Source organism: Saccopteryx bilineata, chromosome 10 (assembly GCF_036850765.1).
Source record: "Saccopteryx bilineata isolate mSacBil1 chromosome 10, mSacBil1_pri_phased_curated, whole genome shotgun sequence".
NCBI classification, from domain to species: domain Eukaryota; kingdom Metazoa; phylum Chordata; class Mammalia; order Chiroptera; family Emballonuridae; genus Saccopteryx; species Saccopteryx bilineata.
The window spans coordinates 6,250,281-6,268,199 of record NC_089499.1 but is presented as its reverse complement, the minus strand read 5'-3'; the positions used below and the strand labels follow the sequence as shown (position 1 = coordinate 6,268,199).

General features: G+C 45.0%; 1 protein-coding gene across 11 annotated transcripts in view; it reads left to right on the top strand.

Moving 5' to 3' along the window:
* DAG1 (dystroglycan 1) overlaps nucleotides 1-17,919 on the top strand; it is a 79,128-nt gene that overhangs the window by 42,382 nt on the left and 18,827 nt on the right. The window contains exon 1 of one of the 11 annotated variants that reach the window (XM_066245612.1): nucleotides 15,566-15,699. The exons of the other annotated variants lie outside the window; for them this stretch is intronic. The gene's annotated coding sequence lies outside the window, so the exon portion shown is untranslated. Of the gene's footprint in view, nucleotides 1-15,565; nucleotides 15,700-17,919 lie in introns of those variants that run through there. 11 annotated transcript variants of the gene reach the window in all.

Below are 17,919 nucleotides of genomic sequence, written 5' to 3'. Positions count from 1 at the left end.
CTAGGCCGATGCTCTACCACTGAGCCAACCGGTCAGGGCAGGAACAGCTTTGCAATGAGCTTAATCACATAAAAATCTACCCAGGCTAAAACCCACGGTTCAGTGCATAATGACCTTTCAGCCCTGGGTTTGAAACCTTACCTTTCTTCCTTTCCTCTAGGACAGTGTTTTTCAATTGCTGGTCCACTAGAACTTTCATGCTGATCCATGAAAGAGTTAATTAATTACTCTGATGTGTATGAAGTACTGGTATAACCCCAGACTGGTGGTTTAAAAACACTGCTAGGATATGTTGTACCATTTGTACCCAGGTATTAATAAACCTTTGCTTCCTTCTTGCTTTTTTTGTGTGTGTGTTTTTTTGTTTTTTTTTTTGTATTTTTCTGAAGTTGGAAACAGGGCAGCAGTCAGACAGACTCCCGCATGCGCCCGACGGGGATCCACCCGACACGCCCACCAGGGGCGATACTCTACCCATCTGGGCGTTGCTCTGTCACAACCAGAGCCATTCCAGGGCCTGAGGCAGAGGCCACAGAGCCATCCTCAGCGCCCGGGGCCAACTTTGCTCCAGTGGAGCCTTGGCTGTGGGAGGGAAAGAGAGAGACAGAGAGGAAGGAGGGGGGAGGGGTGGAGAAGCAGATGGGCGCTTCTCCTGTGTGCCCTGGATGGGAATCGAACCCGGGACTCCTGCACGCCAGGTCAATGCTCTATCACTGAGCCAACCAGCCAGGGCTCCTTGCTTTTGTTGAAGAAACCAGAACACCATCTTCAGAAGCCACTACCCTTCCTGGGCCTCTGCTTTTAGTATCTGTGATAAGTGGGAATTTGTGAGAGTTTTCAAGTGAGGCAAGTGTTCAAAGTGGCTTTACTGTTTGATAGACTGTTGTGCAGGGCTTGCTTCTCAGAGGTGCTAATTTTCCCCCCACATACAGTGTGTCCGTGAAGTCATGGTGCACTTTGACTGGTCACAGGAAACTCTCCCAGTTTCATACTATTCAGCGCTGTTCGATGTGGGCTCATGCACAGATTTTTTTAGGGCTCCTTAGGTAGCTATCCCATATAGCCTCTACAGACTCGTCACTGACTGATAGCCTACCAGAACGGGATTTCTCCACCGAACTGCCGGTTTCCTTCAACTGCTTATCCCACCGAGTAATGTTATTCCTATGTGGTGGCACTTTGTTATAAACACACCGATATTCATGCTGCACTTTGGTCACGGATTCGAATTTAGAGAGCCACAGAACACACCGAACTTTCCTCTGTACCGTCCACATCTTGACTGGCATGGCCGTGGGCTGCTCCACTGTATACATGGTGTTACATCATCATCTGTGCATGCGCACATGCTGCCACATCATCCTACAGAAACTGGGAGGGTTTTCCTTTTATTTGGTGCAGATTTCACATTTCTATCGTCTTTTGTTGCTTTCCTGTGACCTGTCAAAAGTGCACCATGACTTTATGGACACACTGTATTTTGACTTTTGAATCTCTTGCTATGTATGTGACCCTGGACTCCTTTGATGGGTTGCTCAGCTCTCTGATGGTGTCTTAACGGGGCTGCCCCCATACCTCTGGTGATACTCCCATAGCATACAGACCAGGCAAGAGCTTGCCTCATGTCAGGAAAGCCTCACCTGCCTCTTGAGCTGTGAGTAAACCTTAGGGTGACACCTTGAAGTTGGCATAACACCTTTCTCCTCTGACACTAAGAAGTGAAAAAGTCTGCCTTTAATTCAGAGCAAAGGAATCTGCCTGTCTTGTTAATATTTGGAGCCCAAATAAACAATGGCTTCACTCTATTGTTTTTCATTGTGTTGAGTACATCCTGTTGGCCATCAGATTGAGCAGCTTTAAATTGGTTAACCTGGCCCTGTCCGGTTGGCTCAGTGGTAGAGCGTTGGCCAGGCGTGTAGAAGTCCTGGGTTTGATTCCCTGCCAGGGCACACAGGAGAAGCGCCCATTTGCTTCTCCACCCCTCCCCCTCTCCTTCCTCTCTGTCTCTCTCTTCCCCTCCCGCAGCTGAGGCTCCATTGGAGCAAAGATGGCCGGGGCGCTGGGGATGGCTCCTTGGCCTCTGCCCTAGGCGCTAGAGAGGCTCTGGTTGCAGCAGAGCGACGCCCTGGAGGGGCAGAGCATCGCCCCCTGGTGGGCAGAGCGTCGCCCCCTGGTGGGCGTGTCGGGTGGATCCCGGTCGGGTGCATGCGGGAGTCTGTCTGACTATCTCTCCCGGTTTCTAGCTTCAGAAAAATACAAAAAAATAAATATAAATAAATAAATAAATAAATAAATAAATAAATAAATTGGTTAGCCCTCCAGAATTTTTGTATTAAACTGACATTTAACATTTCACTTCTGAGTGGACAAAAGCCTCTTTGCTAGATAGAACCTAAAGTGGTTGTTTCAGTTAAGTTTTTTTGCTTTTGACTTTTCTAAAACCATGTATATAAATAAAAATGTAAATATTTGTTCAAAATCTTAAATCTTACGTTCTTCACCGATTGCTTTGAAATTTTGACACAATGTTGCACTCGAATACATGCTCATTTTTATATACCTACTATTATATAGATACAGATGTCACACCTGTGAAAGGTAAAAAACATGCTCTTTTTTGAAAAATAGCACCATCTGTTGCATGTAAAAGCAACACACGCAGTACTAAATATTTTATGATTCCATTTCAATGTTTCCGATTTACGATCCATTTACGTGCAGCCAGACTTGAGGATGCACAGTTCCGATCGCATTCTGCAGCTTCAGATCTGCTTCGTTCTCAACAGAATAAACACGACAGGCTGAGAGTGGCTGAAAGATGTTAACGAGAAACAGTGTTATCAGCGTCAAACACGACTCCGTGCTCAGCAATCACACGATTACAATTGCCTTGCATTCCAGTATAACCCAGCTGGTGATTATAGTTTGAGCTGGCATGTTCTCATTGGCACTATGACTGAAATGTGTCCTTATTGCAAGGCTTTGAAATTTAATGGAGAAATGAAATGAATGTGTTATGCTGCCGGAAAAATTAAACTGCCTCAACTTGGAGAACCTCCAGAGCCATTAAAATCTTTATTGCCGGGCCCTGGCCGGTTGGCTCAGTGGTAGAGCGTCGGCCTAGCGTGCGGAGGACCCGGGTTCGATTCCCGGCCAGGGCACACAGGAGAAGCGCCCATTTGCTTCTCCACCCCTCCGCCGCGCCTTCCTCTCTGTCTCTCTCTTCCCCTTCCGCAGCCAAGGCTCCATTGGAGCAAAGATGGCCCGGGCGCTGGGGATGGCTCCTTGGCCTCTGCCCCAGGCCGCTAGAGTGGCTCTGGTCGCGACAGAGCGACGCCCCGGAGGGGCAGAGCATCGCCCCCTGGTGGGCAGAGCGTTGCCCCTGGTGGGCGTGCCGGGTGGATCCCAGTCAGGGGCATGCGGGAGTCTGACTGTCTCTCACTGTTTCCAGCTTCAGAAAAATGCAAAAAAAAAAAAAAAATCTTTATTGCCGGATATACTGCCGAATCAAAGCATTTCCTAACTAACATCAGGAAATAGAACTCATGCTTCCAAATGACATCGTTCATTACAGAAATCGTAACAGCTCAATTTATGCCAACTTTCAAAGTGAAAGGACAAATTTATCATAAAGCCAGCTCCCTGCTTCCGTTCCCAGATGGTCAAGATAAATTCCTACAAATGTATTTAATTGGTGATGGCAATGATGAATGCACGCTACGGAATTTCTACCTGCATAAAAAGGTTCATTTCCAAACTGCAAGAGCTTCTTCATGAAAAAAACAATTAAATGCATTTGTTCAAAACAGCAATTGACATGATGCCATCTGATACACACAAGATTGTTATTCATGCTGACAAAATGGCTGCTGAAGAACTTGTGTGAGATTGAATGCTTCAACTATAGACGAAGTGGCAGTTGTTATAGTCGGAGATCAATTCCAACCTAGAGATATTGTTCTTCTTTGGAGAAACAATCAATTGACAAAAGTTGCAGAAACTCATCGATGCTATGATGCCTTGCAATATTCAATAATTTTTTGGGATGGTGCCAATGGATATCACTTCAACATTAAGATGATAAATCCAGTCAGTGGCGAAGAAACAATTATGAAATGCAGTGCAATGAACTATTATTCATACCAATTAATGATTCGAGAGAATGAAGACAATCACATTTTGAAGTGCTGTCAGTTGTTTCACCAATACATCGGAGATATGTATGCAAAAATTGAAACAACATTTGATATTCATCCATTTGGATCAGACCAAGCTTCGCTCTGATGAATACGTTCATTTGCGAGATGCAATTATAAATGATGGTAATACAACTAACGTTGGAAGACTAATGATTTTGCCATCTTCATATACAGGCATTCCACGTCATGTGCATGAGTATGCTCAAGATGCCATTGCAGCCTGACCAGGCAGTGGCACAGTGGATAGAGTGTCGGACTGGGATGCCGAGGACCCAGGTTCGAGACCCCAAGGTCTCCAGCTAGAGCACGGGCTCATCTGGTTTGAGCAAATCTCACCAGCTTGGACCCAAGGTCGCTGGCTCGAGCAAGGGGTTACTTGGTCTGCTGAAGGCCCACGGTCAAGGCACATATGAGAGAGCAATCAATGAACAACTAAGGTGTCGCAACGTGCAAGGAAAAACTAATGATTGATGCTTCTCATCTCTCCGTTCCTGTCTATCTGTCCCTGTCTATCCCTCTCTCTGACTCTCTCTCTGTCTCTGTAAAAAAAAAAAAAAAAAAAAAAAAAAAGCAATTGCGTATGTTCGTCACGACGGGCGTCCAGACCTGTTCATTACATTCACATACAATCCAGCTTGGGACTATATACAACAGCTCTTACTTCCTGGCCAATCACTGGTGGATAGGCATGACATCATAGTACGTGTTTTCAGACAGAAGCTGAAATCGCTGATGGATTTCATGGTAAAACATGAACTGTTTGGGTCTGTGCGCTGTAAAATATTAATGAGCAATGTCATAGAAGCAACAATCTTTTTTTTTTTTAATCCATTTTTAGAGAGGAGAGAGGTAGAGAGAGAGACGGAGAGAGAAGGGGGGAGGAGCTGGAAGCATCAACTCCCATATGTGCCTTGACCAGGCAAGCCCAGGGTTTCGAACCGGCGACCTCAGCGTTTCCAGGTCGCTTTATCCACTGCGCCACCACAGGTCAGGCCAGAAGCAACAATCTTGACAGGACCTTTCAAAGGTCAAGATGTCCTCATTCCTAGCATTCCTATTATTCCAACAGATATGCTATTTCAATTTAAGAGATTGCAATTTTTAATTCGATTGGCGTTTGCAATCACCATCAACAAAGCTCAGGGCCAATCTTTAGAATTGTGCGCTTTAGATCTACACAGGGGCGACTTCCCTGGCCTCTGTGTCCCCGGGACCAGGGAACATCATCCGGCAGGATGCGCTCTGTACTCAATAAAGCTTTTACTATTCTACAAAAAAAAAAAATCTACACACGGATTACTTCTCATGTGGACAATTATATGTTGCGTGTTCTAGACTCGGCAAACCAGACAATCTCTATATCTGCACAGACAGTGGAACAACAAAAAATATTGTATACCCACAAGCATTGTGAAATTAAACACATTAGAAATGTGCGCTTTCTCTTTTCTTTCTTTTCCATTTAACCAGACTGAGCCACAGCAATGTGTGGCCGGGTACAGCTAGTTTAAAATAGGGACATGGAATTTTATCTTTTTAGTTTGGTTTTAAAAAGGAAATCCCATTTTTCTTAAGTGTTCTAATTACCATGGCGAATGGTAGCAGTTTGACAATTTCAGTACTATTTGTAGATAACAGCTATTGAAGAATAGGGGTTCCTGGTGTTGTAAGTTATCAAAAGTTACAGAATTAATATTAATATTTTAGGAAGCTTAAAGAACATTTTATTAGTTTGGGCTAGGTGTGCAGAGAGATTTTTTTAAATGATCTCTGTACTTGTGTGATTAGCATAAAACCAAGATGGCTGATGGCATTGTGTTGTAAATGCAAAGGGAAAGGAGATGTGGATTCTCTGACCTTTCCCCTCACCTATTAGTAAGGGAGTGAATAGCTAGCCTGGTGTAGGGAGAGAGAAAATTAAAAGAAACCTTTTCTTATACTAATGGACCATTTACAGGCATTTGTCCCCATGGAAACTACCTCTCCCCCTCCTGAAAGCATGTAGTTAATGTGTATCTCTGGGCAAAGGAATAGCAAATGAACACTAGAAATATAGGAATGTCTTGTGGTATGTAAAGTGACATTTTTACCATTGTGTTGCCTTGTAAGTTTTATTGTGTAGAAGCATTTTTTATGAATTCTATAAACAGGTGTTATTAACTTGCTAATGAATTGTGGCCCATCCCCTCTCCCTTCATCCTTTTCCGGAAATCTATGTAGGTAAAGACAAAGGTTGTGATGTCATGCTTTTTCCCTGCCTATGTATAATTAAGGATATATAACCAACCCCTAGAATATTAATAAGACACATGATTTCAGACTGCTGCCCCTTGTAAGATATATGCAGCCAGCATATTTAATAAATTTCCTCCTTTAATAAAACTTTTCAAAAACTTATTTGGACTACGTGCCTCTACGAAAACCCGCGGGATTGTGGGTTGGGTACTTGATAACACTGGGAGTGGTGGGTGAGCTGCCTCTGCTCATTTTGTGTGGCTAGTAGTGGGTGAGTCCCACTTTTCCTTGTCAGAAAGTGAAAACTCGTGGGAGTTGTACTTTCAGAGTTTCAGTTAAGATATCTTAAGGTTTCATTCTCTGTGGCTTTTCTGCTTATGAGGAAACAATAAATTTTCTCAGAATTGAGCTAGCACCACGTATGCATTTGTTCCTCACATTTGTGAGTGGAAAGCACTCCCTGGCTGAGCCTGCTGCGTGCTGGGAGGCAGCCTGACCCACACCACTGCTGCTCTCCTGGGGTGAGGATTCCCGAGGTCCCTTCTAGTTCCCAGGGACCCAAGAAGGCTGTCTGGATAGAGTAGGGTCACAAGGCCTGAGCCTCATGGCTGTTATCCTGTCCCTCCTCATGCAAGGCACGTGCTTCAGACCGTGTAGATAGGGATTAGTATCGGTGACAGGACTCTGTCCTGCTGAACCTGGTCTGCTTCGATGCCTGTAGTCCTGTTTGTTAGTCCTATCACTGTATATGTATAATGCTTTTGATTCTCTGGTGGTTTTCTTGACGACTGATCTAGTAAACTTTAAATACACCTGCCTCCAGGACAGATTTTACCTATTTTGGTTTACAAAGGACACCGCCTTTTAGGCACTGCTGGACACTGATCCTTTTCTTCTGCCCATCACTGGAGAGTCCCCAGTGTTGGAGAAAGGAAGGATGGCCATGGCCATGGCCATGGGCAGGTGTAGGGGGATGCTCCCCTACCCCCTAACTAGCTCTAGTTCCTCTCGGGGTGAGCTTTAGCATTGGGGTACCCTGGGCGTCTCCCAGAACCTAGACTGTTCTTTTTTTAAAAAATTTTTTATTTGTTGATTTTAACAAGAGATTAAGGGAGAGAGAGAGAGAGACAGGAACATTGATCTGTTCCTATATGTGCCCTGTCCGGGTTCAAACTGGCAGCCTCTGCTTTGGTGCTCTAACCCAGTGGTCCCCAACCTTTTTTGGGCCACGGACCGGTTTAATGTCAGAAAATATTTTCATGGACCGGCCTTTAGGGTGGGACGGATAAATGTATCACGTGACCGAGACAAGTGTCAAGAGTGAGTCTTAGACGGATGTAACAGAGGGAATCTGGTCATTTAAAAAAAATAAAACATCGTTCAGACTTAAATATAAATAAAACGGAAATAATGTAAGTTATTTATTCTTTCTCTGCAGACCAGTACCAAATGGCCCACGGACTGGTACTGGTCCGCGGCCCAGGGGTTGGGGATCACTGCTCTAACCAGCCGAGCTATCCGACCAGGCCCTCAGACTGTTCTTTTATCAGAAAGTGTCGCAGGAGCCTGGTGGAGGTACTGAGCTCTTCCCTGACCACAGGCCCGCTTTCTGAGAAGTGCTGCCTCAGTGGTCCTGTCAGGTGCTGGCTGTGCGCCTGGCCCAGGGAGGAGTGGGGTGGGTCACTAGGGTGTGGGAGCTTATCCCTGGTGCTGGTGGCTCTGGGGTAGCAGTGGAGGTTTTTACCAGGAGAAGAGGGAGAGGGACACCCTGAGTGTCTGCTCTAGGACAGCAGTGACCAAAGCGCTGTGATGTGTCCAGGCTTTGCAGGCTCTCACATTTTTAAGGTTTTGATGTCCCGTAGGGTGGCCTGTCTGGGACTAAGGGATGGAATAGCTTCCTGGCAGCTATGCCCGTTTTTCACTCTGTGTGCCCTGGCTATTGAGCATGTGTTCAGAGAGCCAGGCACTCCACCAAGGCTCTGGCCAGGTCCCTCTTCACAGAGCTGGATTTCACTGGAGTCTAGGGCAGTGCTGAGCTCGGACTTAGAGGCTGGCATAACATTGGGTTCTGGCACAGAGAAATGAATCACTCACTCCCACTACCCATCTCTCAGTAGGAGACCCTCGGCAGCCTCTAACAGCCAGGCAGTGGTGCGTTCAGCTGAGACATATTCTTGGGTTGCCCTGAGCACTTCCTGGTGTTGCAGAGGATACAATGTGTTTGTGTACAGTGTTAAAATGAGTGGTTGTTCCAGAAAGACTGGTTGACTCTGGCCATAGTCTTTCTCTGGTGTCTGAGCACCTGCTCCCATCATGTTCTGCCCACAGGTTCTGTGTGATCGTGGTCGAGTATTTGTTCTTTTGGGCCATGGTCCCTGAAAAATGAGGAGGATCTCTTCAGTGCCTCCTCTGAATGATCAAGTACATGAGTATGTATAAAACTCTTCCAGCCTGACCAGGCGGTGGTGCAGTGGATAGAGCATCAGACTGGGATGTGGAGGACCCAGGTTCAAGACCCTGAGGTCGCCAGCTTGAGTGCGGGCTCATCTAGTTTGAGGAAGGCTCACCAGCTTGAACCCAAGGTCTCTGACTCAAGCAAGGGGTCACTCAGTCTGCTGTGACCCCCCGGTCAAGGCACATATGAGAAATCAATCAATGAACAACTAAGGAGCCGTAACAAAGAATTGATGTTTCTCATCTCCCTTCCTGTCTGTCTGTCCCTATCTGTCCCTCTCTCTGACTCTCTCTGTCTCTCTCTGTCTCTGCCACACACACAAACCACCCCCCCCAAAAAAACAACCACCTTCCAGAGGGATGTCCTAATATGGGTATGTGGGTGCAGCCTGCCAAGTTCCTAGCATGGGGGATGTGACCCTTGCTTATAGAAAGCCAGCATCAGAAAGACACAAGGCTACTTTTTGCCAAGTTGAATAAAGAGCTTTTCTCCCCAGAGCATGGAAAGCCAACACATAGCAGTTGGAGTTGTGCCTGGGACATCGCCCGCTTGCTAAATGCAGAGCACTTAGTCATGAAACAGATACCCTGTGTCGTCATGTGTCTGCAGATAGCAGCCTGAACTTATGTTTTGGTGACAGGGTGTGTCTCATACTGTTGCTTTTTTTTAAATGAGTTGAGAATTTTAAAATGGAGAATCATTAAAAAGTAAAAGACCAACTAGCTCTAATAAGTAGAAAAGTAAGTAAACTAAAGAGTAAAGTCCTTTTTCCTCCCCATTCATTCACTAGACATGTCTGGCACTGTCATACATTAGTGAGTGCAACACATGTGTCCCTGCCCTTTCATAGTTTACTACCCTTCCAACCAGTCTTGTGGGGTGTTGGTTGAGCTGAGCCATTTACTAAAGGAGAGTTTAAATGTACGAGAAAGGAAAAGAACATTAAAAGAAGCATTATGCAACAACAAGACAACTCTAAAGTTACAATTTAGTATAGCATGTAACAAAAGACATAGAAAAAAGTTTCAATTAAATGATAAAATAAGCTATAGGAGAGGTAAAAAGCACAGATAGTTAAGAAACTAGGAGATATAAGGAAGAAACTCAGAAAAGAGAAGAAAAACCTTAATCATTTTATGCATTGGAAAAGCTCTCTCCCTGGCTATGATTGGTCCTTTTTACTTTCTCTATGGTGTTCTTTATTGTAGAAATATTAAAAATTCAAATTTGTCTCTCTTTTTTTTAAATGAGAGAAGGGGAGATTGTGAGACAAACTCCTGCATGTGCCCTAACCAGGATCCACCTGGCGACCCCCCCCCCCCCGAGGCCAGTGCTAGAATCAGCCAGACTATTCTCAGTGCCTGAGGCCACTTGGACCAACCAAACTATCCTTAGTGTCAGTCCCAGGCACTTGAGTCAGTTGAGACACTGGCTGCCAGAGGGGAGGAGAGAAAAGGGGGAGAGCGAGGGGAAGAGAAGCAGATGGTCACTTCCCATATGTGCCCTGATCCGGGATCGAACTTGGAACTTCCGCACACCAGGCTGATGCTCTATCCACTGAGCAAACCGGCCAGGGCCTCCTTTTAAAAAATGTTTATTGATTTTAGAGAGAGAGAGGAAGGAGGGAGAGAGGGGAAGAGGGGGAGAGAGAGAGGAACATTAATCTGCCCTTGTATGTGCCCTGATCAGGGATTGAACCGGCAACTTCTGTGCTTTGGGATGATGCTCTAACCAACTGACCTATCTGGCCAGGGCAAATTTATCTCTTTAAGATTTAGAAAATATGTTTGAGATAATTGTGGATTCACATGCAGTTGTTAAAAATATTACAGCAAGCCTGACTTGTAGTGGTGCAGTGGATAAAAAACGTCAACCTGGAATGCTGCAGTCACCAGTTCGAGGCCCCAGGCTTGCCAAGTCAAGGCAAGACAGGGAGAGTCAGAGAGAGGGACAGATAGGGGACAGACAGACAGGAAGGGAGAGAGATGAGAAACATCAGTTCTTTGTTGTGGTTCCTTAGTTGTTCATTGATTGATTTCTCATATGTGCTCATCACCGCCTGATCAGGCAATAAATAAAATCTTAAAAAAAAAAAATACAGTGACCCTTGGCTGGATAGCTTGGTTGGTTAGAGCATTACTCCTAAGCACAGAGGTTGCTGCTTCAATCCTCAGAGCACATACAGGAACAGGTCAATGTTCCTGTGTCTCTCTCTCTTCCTTCCTCTTCTCCCTCTAAAATTTATTGTTAAAAATAAGGTTAAAGACCAGGCGGTGGTGCAGTGGATAGAGCGTTGGACTGGGATGCGGAAGACCCAGGTTCGAGACCCTGAGGTCGCCAGCTTGAGGGTGGGCTCATCTGGTTTGAGCAAAAGCTCACCAGCTTGAGCCCAAGGTCACTGGCTCGAGCAAGGGGTTACTCGGTTTGCTGAAGGCCTGCGGTCAAGGCACATATGAGAAAGCAATCAATGAACAACTAAAGTGTTGCAACACGCAACGAAAAACTAATGATTGATGCTTCTCATCTCTCCGTTCCTGTCTGTCCCTGTCTACCCCTCTCTCTGACTCTCTCTCTCTCTAAAAAAAAAAAAAAAAAGGTTAAAAAAATGCAGCAAGATCCTTTGTACCCTTTACCCAGTTTATCCCCATGGTAACATCTTATAAACAATAGTACAATATCTCAACCAGGATATTAAGATTGATATAGGCAAAATACAGAACATTTTCATCATTGCAAGGATTTCTCACATTGCCCTGTTACAGCCTCACCTTATTCCCTTTTTAACACCTGGCAACTACTAATCTGTTTTCTATTTCTATAATTTTGTCACTTCAAAAATGTAAAATTAGGCCCTGGCCGGTTTGCTCAGTGGTAGAGTGTTGGCCTGGCGTGCAGGAGTCCCGGGTTCGATTCCCGGCCAGGGCACATAGGAGAAGCGCCCATCTGCTTCTCCACCCCTCCCCCTCTCCTTCCTCTCTGTCTCTCTCTTCCCCTCCCTCAGCCGAGGCTCCATTGGAGCAAAATTGGCCCGGGCACTGAGGATGGCTCTGTGTCCTCTGCCTCAGGCGCTAGAGTGGCTCTGATCGCAACAGAGCGATGCCCTGGATGGGCAGAGCATTGCACCCTGGTGGGCGTGCTGGGTGGATCCTGGTCGGGCGCATGCGGGAGTCTGACTGCCTCCCCGTTTCTGGCTTCGGAATAATACAAAGATACAAAAATAAAAAAAATGTAAAAATTAAATCATGTAGTATAGATTGCACCATTTTGGGATTAGCACTTTTCATTCAGCATAATTCCCTTGAGATTCATCCAAGTTACTGAGTGCGTCAGTAGTAAGCATTCTATGGTATGGATGTACCCAGTTTGTTCAACCATTCTTCCATTGAAGGACATTTGTGTTGCACCATTTGTTGAAAAATGCTATTTGCCCCCCCCCCCCCCCCATTGAACTGCTTTTTGCACCTTTGTGAAAAATCATTTGGGCGCTCATATAGCTTCATTTCTGGGTTTTCTCTGTATTTTGTTCCATTGTGTTTGTCCCTCCACCAAAACTGTCTTGATTACTGTACCTAAGTCTTGATATGAAGTAGAATGATTACTCTCTATTCTTTTTCTAAATTGATTTTGGCTATTGTGTTGAGAAGCCAGAGGTAATGTATTAAATTAAGAATATGCGGCCTGACCAGGCGGTGGCACAGTGGATAGAGTGTCGGACTAGGATGCAGAGGACCCAGGTTTGAGACCCTGAGGTCACCACCCCTCCCCCTCTCCTTGAGCGCGGGCTCAACAGGTTTGAGCAAAAGCTCACCAGCTTGGACCCAAGGTTGCTGGCTCGAGCAAGGGGTTACTCGGTCTGCTGAAGGCCCACGGTCAAGGCACATATGAGAAAGCAATCAATGAGCAACTAAGGTGTCGCAACAAAAAAACTGATGATATTGATTCTTCTCATCTCTCTCCATTCCTGTCTGTCTGTCCCTATCTATCCCTCTCTCTGTCTCTTTAAAAAAAAAAAAAGAGGAAGAAGAAGAAGAAAGAATATGCAGCCCTGGCCAGATAGTACAGTTGGTTAGAGCATCAGCCCCAGATGGGGTTTCTGGGTGGATCCCGGTCAGGGTGCATATCTCCCCTCCTCTCACTTAAAAAAAAAATTAAAGGAAAGAAAGTGTGTTCTATTGTCAGATGGGATACTCTCTGAAGGTCTAGTAGATCTTGTTGATTGATGGTATTTTGTATCCTTGCTGATTTTCTTTCTAGTTGTTGAGAAAATGGTATTGAAGTTTTCAATTAGAATTGTGGTTTTTAAAATTTTTTCTTTCAACCTTTATCAGTTTTTGCTTTACTTTTTTTTTTTTTTACAGAGACAGAGAGGAAAGGAGAGAGATGTTTTTTGTTGCGACACCTTAGTTGCTAATTTATTGCTTTCTTATATGTGCCTTGACCGTGGGCCTTCAGCAGACCGAGGAACCCCTTGCTCAAGCCAGCGACCTTGGGCTCAAGCTGACGACCTTGAGGTCTTGAACCTGGGTCCTCTGCATTCCAGTCTGATGCTCTATCCCAGGGGTTGGGAACCTTTTTGGCTGAGAGAGCCATGAACGCCACATATTTTAAAATGTAATTCCATGAGAGCCATACAATGACCTGTGTACGTTACGCATTATCCCATAAAAATTTGGTGTTGTCCTGGAGGACAGCTGTGATTGGCTCCAGCCACCCTCAACCATGAACATGAGCTGTAGGAAATGAATGGATTGTAATACATGAGAATGTTTTATATTTTTAATGCTTTTATTTTTTTTTATTAAACATTTGTCTGTGAGCCAGATGCAGCCATCAAAAGAGCCACATCTGGCTCACGAGCCATCGGTTCCTGACCCCTGCTCTATCCACTGTGCCACGACCTGGTCAGGCAGCTTTACATATTTTATAGCTTTGTTGTTTGGTGCATATACTATTAGGATTGCTATTCTTCTGGGTAGGTTGACCCTTTTTTCATTATATGATGTCCTTCTCTGTCTGATAATTTTCTTTGCTCTGAAGTCTACTTTATCTGATATTAATATAGCCACTCTTTCCTTTAATTAATATTTGCATGATATATCTTTTTCCATCCCTTTAGTTTCTACCTATCTTTGTCATCTTGGTGTTATCTAGCGATTGCCCTTTTTTCATTCAGTTTGAGATCTTTCTGGTTCTTGGTATGATGAGTGATTTTTTTAATTGAAAATTGGACAATTTTGTATTTTGTTCTGAAACTAGATTCAGTTTTAGCTGGCCTTTTTTGATACTTCTTTGTCCTGGGAAGGGTAAGGAAAGTGCTACCTGATTACTGGGAAGTGGAGGTACAAGTCGATTCCCCATTTGTTGATGCCTAAATGTGGGTGAAGTGCTTGTTACTGCCAGAAAGACGTAGAAATTTTAGTTCTCTGGTCCTCACTACTACAGAGCAGCGGTAAAAAGTCTGACCCTCTACTAGTTCTCCTCTGACACCTTGTGGGAGGGGCTCCTTCTTGCTGCTTGGGTGGGCATAGAAATCCAGGTTCCCAGGTGGTTTCCATTGACACCGAGGGGCTGGAGGAGGCAGAGGAGGGCAAGAGTTGTGCATTGTTACTGGCCCGTGGGGATGAAAGTCCCAGCTCCCTCCCAACCTCAGGAGGGATATTAGGGCACCTTGTTACAGCCTCAGGAGGGTAGAAGTCTAGGTTCCCCCCCTGGACTTTGTTGGGGTGGGTCGGAGTGAGGCCCCAGTTTTTTTTCTGTTGTGTTCGGCTAGAATAGAGTTGTTATTGTCTAAATGTTTTCTGTCTTGCTAGGCGGCCACCCCCTTCCTGCTCCTTTGGCTAAAGAGAGCAGACTTTTGTTGGAGGCTTTTTTGTCTTGTCCGTTGGTGTTTCTGTATTGCCGGCTTCTTCGGCTCCGGTTCTGGGATAGATGAGGTGAAAAGAAGACCCCGGGGATTCAGCATTGTCTTCCCTTGAGTCCTGGCGGGCCTAGGTGGTCGCCTTTTCTCTTGACTTTTCTGAAAGTCTTATGTTTATTTTACACATAATGTCTAGGAGTGTTCACTGTATTTAGTGGGAAACAAGGGGAAAATATATCAACTCCATTTTCCAAGTCCAGTTGTCTTTTTTTCTTAATGTTTTATGTTTCTTGATGTCTTTTTTTAAATTTATTTATTCATTTTTTTAAATTATTTTTATTTATTTATTCATTTTAGAGGAGAGAGAGAGATATTGAGAGAGAGAGAGAGAGAGAGAGAGAGAAGGGGGGAAGAGCAGGAAGCTTCAACTCCCATATGTGCCTTGACCGGGCAAGCCCAGGGTTTTGAACCGACAACCTCAGCATTCCAGGTCAATGCTTCATCCACTGCGCCACCACAGATCAGGCTGTTTATTCATTTTTATTAGAGAGAGAGAGAGAGGGAAGGGGGGAGGAACAGGAAGCATCAACTCCCATATGCACCTAGACCAGGCAAGGCCAGGGTTTCGAACTGGCAACCTCAGCGTTCCAGGTCGACGCTTTACCCACTATGCCACCACAGGTCAGGCTCTTGATGTCTTTTTAAGTGAAATCTTTCCTTTTTCTGACATTCAACTATATTTTAAAAAATTTTTTTTTTAATTTTTATTTATTTACTTTTTTATATTTTATTTATTCATTTTTATTAGAGAGAGAGAGCAGGAGAGATAGAGAGATAATGGGGAGGAGCATGAAGAATCAACTCCCATATGTGCCTTGACCAGGCAAGCCCAGGGTTTTGAACCAACGACCTCAGCATTCCAGGTCGACGCTTTATCCACTGCACCACCACAGGTCAGGACTATTCTAAAAATTTTTTAATTTGCTTTTTACTTTTGTGTAGCTTGATCCATCTGGGATTTATTTTGTTTGTGATGGAAAAGTGAGGGAGGAACCGAATTGTATTTGTTTTTCTGCATACATGTCCCCTCGTTCCTGTGCTGGTGAGCAGCTCCTTTGCACAGCGGGTTGTTGGCTCTCCCTCTGGTTCCACAATCAGCTGGCTACTCTCTCCATGAGGCACTGCCTTAAATACAGTAGCTTTAGGGGTCTTTGCTTTGTATGATAGGACTCCTAGCCTCCAGAATTGTTTTCCTTTCTTGGGTTTGGCTCTGTCTCATGAATTTAACTGAAACACAAAATAAGAACCTGGATAGCAAAATCAACGGCAAGAAATTCCTGCTGGAATTGGCTTGGTTTTGCATTGATGTTAGAGTACACTGCCCATTTCTGTGGTCTGGTTTTGTTTTGTTTTTAAAGAGAGGGACAGATAGACAGGAAGGGAGAGAGGTGAGAAGCATCAACTTGTAGTTGTGGCACCTTAGTTGTTCATTGATTGATTTCTCATATGTGCCTGGACCAGCGGGGCCCAAGCCAAGCCAGTGACTCCTTGCTCATACTTGCAACCTTGGGCTCAAGCCAGCAACCCTACACTCAAGCTGGTGACCTCGGGGTTTGAAACTTGGGACCTCAGCATCCCAGGTCAATGCTCTACCCACTGCGCCACCACTGGTGAGGTTAAACTAGTGTTTGTTTTTTGTTTTTGAAGTAAATCCAGGATCTAGTAGATGCACACACTGCCTCTGGTTGCTGTCTTTTTTTTTTCCTTTTATTTTTTTAAAGATTTTATTTATTCATTATAGAGAGGGGAGAGAGAGAGAGAGAGAGAAGGGGGGAGGAGCAGGAAGCATCAACTCCCATATGTGCCTTGACCAGGCAAGCCCAGGGTTTTGAACCGGCGACCTCAGCATTTCTAGGTTGACTCTTTTTTTTTTTTTCTTTTCATTTTTCCGAAGCTGGAAACAGGAGGCAGTCAGACAGACTCCCGCATGCGTCCGACCGGGATCCACCCGGCATGCCCACCAGGGGGCGATGCTCTGCCCATCTGGGGCGCCGTTCTGCTGCATCCAGAGCCACTCTAGCGCCTGAGGCAGAGGCCACAGAACCATTCTCAGTGCCCGGGCCATCTTTGCTCCAATGGAGCCTCAGCTGTGGGAGGGAAAGAGAGACAGAGAGGAAGGAGAGAGGGAGGGGTGGAGAAGCAGATGGGCACTTCTGTGTGCCCTGGCCGGGAGTCGAACCTGGGACTCCTGCACGCCAGGCCGACGCTCTACCACTGAGCCACCGGACAGGGCCTCCAGGTTGACTCTTTATCCACTGCGCCACCACAGGTCAGGCTGGTTGCTGTCTTTAAATCTAGAACAGTGCCCTGGTGTTTAGAGATGTTAGCACTTGGACAAACCAAGCCAGTTATCTTATAGAAGGTCCCACATTCTAGATTTATCTGATTTTGTCTTCATGACTCCTGTATTTCCTGTAAAGTGGAGTTAGGTCTAGAGCATCACTGCCCAACAGAACTATAATGCAATCCACATGTGTCACATAAAATAAAATAAGAATAATTAATTTTAATAATGTATTTAACTTAATGTTTCTTTATTATATATCATTTATTAATATTTATTACTTAATATAATAATGTCCAAAATATTATTTCAATATGTAATGAATATTTTAAAACTATTAATGAGATATTTTACTTTCCTTTTTTTTGTGACAGAGAGAGGGACAGATAGGGACAGACAGACAGGAAGGGAGGGAGATGAGAAGCATCAAGTCTTTGTTGTGGCACCTTAGTTGTTCATTGATTGTTTTTCTTATATGTGCCTTGACCGGGGGCCTACAGCAGAGCAAGTGACTTCTTGCTCAAGCCAACGACCTTTGGGCTCAAGCCAGTGACCATGGGTCATGTCTATGATCCCACACTCAAGCTAGTAACCCCATGCTCAAGCTGGTGAGCCCACGCTCAATCTGGCAAATTCGAGGTTTTGAACCCGGGTATTCTGCATCCCAGTCCAACACTGTATCCACTGCGCCACTGCGTGGTCAGGTACATTCCTTTTTTATACAAAGTTTAAAAAAATTCAGTGAGTACTTTACACTTAATGGGCCAACCCCATTTCCAGTGCTCAGTAGCCACATGCAGCTGGTGGCTCTGTACTGGGCCAACAGGAT